Here is a 6,285-nt window from a genome sequence, read left to right on the forward strand (position 1 = left end):
GGGTTTACAAACACTTTTATGTTCATAGCTTGACATCAATAGACATTTATGCAGAGAAGAAATGTGTTTCTGTCTGTTAGATTTTTTTAATTTTATTTTTGATGGTGCAGTTAATTGTACAAATTTGCTTTGACCAACTCATGTTTAACAAGACCTGATAAATATAAGCTGGAAAAACTCCCTTTATGTTCACATCTTTATCTTGATGGGCTAAAAATGAGCAAATGTATAGACATTATTAATGAACTGCCTTGTTTATATTCTTATTGATAATTCCATTCTTTTCCAACTAAATATCTTTTGCACTGACTATCAAAAAATCTGGAGATTTAAAAATTATTCAGTAAAGAAAATAAAAATATTTTAATTTCAGTGAAGACAGGGATGAACTGATGACTCAGTAGACAAATTGCAGTGACTCCAAATAAAATATCATATGAATAAACCACAATCTTTTAGAATCCTCCAAATCAAATAGATGTCATATTTCTTAGTCAAAGGTTGATTCTCAAGGATATATAATTCATAGCAATAACTGCTTTTGAAACAATCTTTGACATACACAAGAATGAAAATGTGATAAACATTTCACTATCAAATATAAGCTTGTACAATTACTTGGAATCATAGGCCCAAATCCTTATATGAGATCCCAGTGAATTGCACAATTAAATATTTTCCAGGGCATGTGAAACAAAGAAAATGTAGCCTTAAATAAACCATGATGTTTTGGATAACTGCTGTAAAAATGTTACAGTTTCACACTTTATCTGCCTGTGGTGATTTTATCCTGTGATTCTAAATTTGTACTTCAGAGAGATTATTATCTTACAACTGATCCATTTTTCTTTCCTGAAAATATTAAGATACTTCTTTGATTAGGTTTTCCAAAGTTTTCTATTGTTCTTGTTCTGTTGTTTGAAAATGAAAAGACCACAGGAAGCCACTGTAATGAATCGACTGAAGATTCAATGTAGTAATTTAATTTCATGGGTGTCTTGAATCTTGTAATGTGAAGTTTACACTGTGAATTCTTTCTCCTCGGTAACTGAAGAAAAAGGTGGAACGTGGCTCTGTTGCAAGTAGGTTTTGCAACTCAGGTTCCTAAGCGGAACTTAAGCTTGTTCCTAACATGCCCAGTGATCTCCCTGTCCCCCCTCATGTCTAGTTTAAAGCCCTGTCAATAAACCCTGCTAACTCCTGCCCCAGAATCCTTTTCCCCCTCTGGGACAGCTGCATCCCACCTGTCTCATTTGTCGCCAGCAGACCAGGTGCCTTATAAACCTCGCCATGGTCAAAGAACCCAAAATTCCGACGGTGGCACCACTCTCTGAGCCACGTGTTAATCAGTTATGTATTCCACCCTCTGTCAGTGGTTTTCCCTTCCACTTGAGGGATTGATGAAAACATGACCTGAGCCATTAGCCATCAATTAGCCACCCCAAATGTTCTGGTTTTGGCTGGGATAGAGTTAATATTTGTCAGTAGCTAGTAAGGGGCTGTGTTTTGGTTTTGTGCTGAAAACAATGTTGATAATTCAGAGATGTTTTCATTATTGCTGAGCAGTGCTTACACGGTCAAGGCTTTTTCTGCTCCTCACACCAACCCATCAGCAAATAGTCTGGAGTGCACAAGAACCAAGAACTTGGGATCGGACACAGCTGGGACAGTTGACCCCAAGAGACCAGGGGGATAGTCCATACCACATGATGTTTTGTTCAGCATATAAAACTGGAGGAAGAAGGCGGGGAGGATGTTTGAAGTGATGGTGTTTTGTCTTCCCAAGTGATGGAGCCCTACTTTCCTGGAGATGGCTGAACACCTGCCTGCCAATGGGAAGTGGTGAATGAATTCCTTGATTTGTTTGGCTTGTGTACATGTCTTTTGCTTTATTTATTAATCTGTCTTAACCCACAAGCTTTCTCACTTTTACCCTCCAGATTATCTCTCCCATCCCACTGGGGGGGAGCAGTATGAGTGTGGCACCTACTTCTCAGCCTTTCACTTGAGTCCTTATGTTGCAATATGCATTGTGTTATTTGAGTGCTAGTATTAAAGAGTAGACCCAACATGGAAGGGATGATCATTTGCTGATTGTCTGCAATGCACTACAAGTGGACTGAATGATCTGCACTAGTTAGTTGAAAGAAACCTCATGCACTTTGCTTCAGTAGAAATTGCTGTGGTACAAAACTTTCAAGAGGATCCTGCAACAAGGTGGGAAGGTGCATTTGACAGTATGATTTAGAAGTGTATTCTTCTCCAGACCTCTGGCCAGCTCTTGTTAAGATAAAAATAGATTTTTTTATTCTCACTGATAATTCTGACAGTGATTGGGAATGCAACATTGTCAGATCTTGTAGTCTTGTTCCATATCTCTTGGTACATGGTATATTTTAAAGAGATTCACATGACTATCTGATGCCCTCTGTTTTCATGAATTGAAAAGATATTGCTCCTGCTATGAATCTGATTCTATTTTCTAATACAGAAGCAAACAAACAAACAAAAAACAAATCCAAACATGTTTATTAATTCTGGAATAAGGAAAAAAATTACACAAAACCATTTTTTTTGTTGTAAATCTGTGAGTTATAAGCCAATGTAATTCTTCAAACTGGCTGGCTGCTGTGGGTTAACCCTGGTGGGCAGTTAAGCACCACACAGCCTTTTGTTCTCTTTATCCCCCACACCCCTAGTGGAACAGGGGAAGAGGAAAGGAAGAGTAAAAGCAAGAAAACTCAGGAGTCAAGATTAAAAAAAAAAAAAAAAGTTTAATAAGGGAAGAGTAAGTGAAAGAAGAGAGAAATAAAGAAAAAAAACCAAACCAAACCCAAACCAAAACCAAGTGATAAAAATCAATCCCTCACCAGCTCCCATGGGTAGACAGATGGCCAGCCAGTTCCAGAGCACAAGATGATTAACCCCCTCAAAGACCTCTCTTTTCCCTTTTATTGCTGAGCAGGACGTTATATGGTACGGAATTACTTTTTGGTTATTTCAGGTCATCTGTCTGGTTGTGTCTCCTCCCAGTAGATTGTGCATCCCCCAATCTATTTGCTGAGTGGGAAGCTGGCACAGAGTGAGAAGCAGAAAAGACTGATACTTTGCAAACACTCTTCAGCGAAAGCTGGAACATTGGTATGTTATCTATACTGGTTTGATCGTAAATCCAAAACACAGAAACATATAGGTGCTATGAAGAAAATTAACCCTGTCCTAGCAAGGCCAGTACACTGATGAATTTCTTCATGGTTATAGGCAAGCAGATTTGCCAATACTGTGATTGGAAATTTGTAAGTCAGTCGCAGGAGTTAAACTCCTATTCTTTTACTTCCTGTTTAAATCTCTGTACCTGATTTTCTTAACAGTTTTTAAAATTTTCAGCCAGCCTACTATGGTTTAAACAGGGGGAAAGAGGAGGAACCTATTTACTCACACAATCTACTATTTTTCTACTGTAGCCAGAGGTGAACCACTTAGCACTGATTTAGAAAACCTATAACTGGAGGACATAGTTTTATTTATGTTCTCAGTGTAGAAAATGGAGAGATGTATATAGTCCAGACAGTTATGAAGAGCACCTGATTTAGAAGCCTGAAGTTATACACTTTGCTTAATCATTATAATTGCAATTTGTAAACTGAAATACCTCTTAAATTACTATGAATTCATTTTTCATCTCCACATGAATTAGAGTTTGGGAGTTCTGTCTGGTAATTTCTTCTGATATACTTCATAAAGAAATATTGTACTGCAATAGGCTATGCTGTAGTATGCTATGATACTACAATTCTTGTCCTGCAAAAATTTCTCAGAGTCGTCTGCTGTTGTCTGTTTCTGTAAGCATTAAAAGTGTCTACATTGTGTGCTCAGGCTGGCATTACAACAGCAAAAAATGACAGAAAACAGTGGTGACTCAAACTCATTTTACAATGCTGAATCTAGCTAATGGAGGCACTTTAAATGGTGACTCTGACTAGTCCATCTTCTATGAAACAATGTGAAAAAAATGCACAAGAAATTCACAACATTTACATGAAAGAGGATCCATTACTACATGCAAAACCTATGCCCAAACTTGATCTTGTTGCTGCACAGTGACATAAAGGGAGCAGACACAACCTGAAAATGAATTTGGCTTTTTTACTTAAATCAGTTGAAACACAATGGCCATTTTTTCACTGCATGTAAAATTCTGTAATGTCTGTGTATTTTACTATATATAATGCTGTCTGGATAATTACACAAGGAAAAATTATTTGGCTTCAAACTTATTCAATAGTTATTAGATCAGTTAGGAACATTTTAATGTGTATGGAGTTACCTAGATATATGTGATTGACTTGAACTTTCTATGAATGAATGTTCTGCAGTCTAGTAATGAGCAAAGATTTAGTTCCCACTTCTTTTCAGTCAGTATATTGTATGAGAGCCTTTATTCTGAGTAAGTTGAAGAAGGGACTCAAAGCAAATACTTAGAAACAAAGTTGTCCTCTATAATAGGCCAGTAACCATAAATAATTATTGTGGGGTTTTTTTTGTTGTTGTTTTTTTGTTGTTGTTGTTGTTTTTTTTTTTTTTTTTTAAAAAGGAGATTTTATTCTCTTGATAATTTAAGGGTTACGCTAATATATTCTTCCTTCTCTTCACTTCCAGCTAAGTGCTGATATTACTATCCCTACTTTCTTCATATATTAGATTTGCATGTTTTTTTCTCCTGTAGCAGTGTGCTACAACTCTGTGAAAACAACGGAAACAGTTAAACAAAACAATAAACTGTACTTTTTTTTTTTTTTAAATAATTTATCTCCATGTTTGTGATCAATAAAATAAAATTGAAATGTAAGTGAGTCGGAGATTAATTGAGAGATTAATGATGTATTATTTTTTCAACCTGCATTTACCTTCTGTGATGGTAATGGAATGCCTGTCCCTTCTGTTATCACTTCTGACCTTAAAAGTATGTCCTTTGTGCACAGTACTGAAATATCAGTTTGCTCAAATTTAGCTAACCTGGTTACTGGAAAACACATTATTCCTGGCAGCATGTTTATTTAATCCAGTTCCTAACAGAAACCTTGCTGAATTATTTCTACTGTGCCCTGCATAATGCAGAAAGTCTTACCAAAAGGAGGGTAGGATACCACAGCATAGGGAAAAGTAATCTCTTCCTTCCAGTTTACCTTAATTTCACCTGTTCATTCTTCACAGTGTATCAGCCATATTTTTCTTTAAGTAAGTTTTATCAGTCTCAGCTTCATGGGTTTCTGTAGAGTCTCTTTTGATTTACCCCAGTGTCAATGAAAGAACAGTATGGTTGCGTTGCTCTCATGAGACTCCTATTCAAAAGATGTAATAATAAAGACAAATTGTTGCATTGTTTTATGGCTGTTGCTATGTCATCAGACAAGGGCTTTGAGTCAACTCAGCTAGTACTATTGTGAGAGGAACAAAACCTCTGTATCTGTATCCAGCTTTACTTGAAAAGGAAATAAAATTGCTGCATAAATCTCCCATTGCCAAAAACAGAACTGCAGGAACAAAAACTGAAAATACCTTGTCACAGTTCACTAGCAAATTATGGTGACTAACCATGTTTATTTTCTCCAGGAGATGTCACTCAAGACCCTGGTAAATGTACATTTCGAAGTCTGCAGTAAGAACAGTCAGAATGAACTGTGACATAAAGCTCTGTTCACTCCAAAATTACTTTGGCCTGTTTCAATGAGATTACTGCCATATACACGTGTCAGGAGTGAGAAGCACAGTTTTCAGTTCTGTTCCTTTGTAAAATACACTTGTTTGCACCAGTCCATTAATGAGCCGTCCTTTATTTACATCCATAGGAGACTGAAGCTCCAAAGGAATCCAAAGTCTGAAAAGAGAGATGTGGGGGAAAAGGCAATCCATACTGGAGCTATTTGCATCCTCAAGGAAACAGATAGTGCTGGCAATTTATTACATATGCAATTTACATACCAGTTTATGCTACTGTTGCATCAAAACAAGCAGCCTATAAATATCTAGTAGTGTTTCATGTTACCAGGCATTCAAATTAGACTGGGCAACCACTTTTAGACAAAAACCAGATCTTTTTGCTTCTGAACACAAAGCAAGTCAAGAAAAAAGAGAAGGGGAAGGAGAAGAAGAAGAAGGAGAATGAGGAGGAGGAGGAGAAGGAGAAGGAGAAGGAGGAGGAGGAGGAGAAGGAGAAGGAGAAGGAGAAGGAGAAGGAGAAGGAGAAGGAGAAGGAGAAGGAGAAGGAGAAGGAGAAGGAGAAGG

The sequence above is a fragment of the Athene cunicularia genome, assembly GCF_003259725.1.
Source record: "Athene cunicularia isolate RWA chromosome 1 unlocalized genomic scaffold, athCun1 chr1_part1, whole genome shotgun sequence".
In the NCBI taxonomy this organism is placed as follows: Eukaryota; Metazoa; Chordata; class Aves; order Strigiformes; family Strigidae; genus Athene; species Athene cunicularia.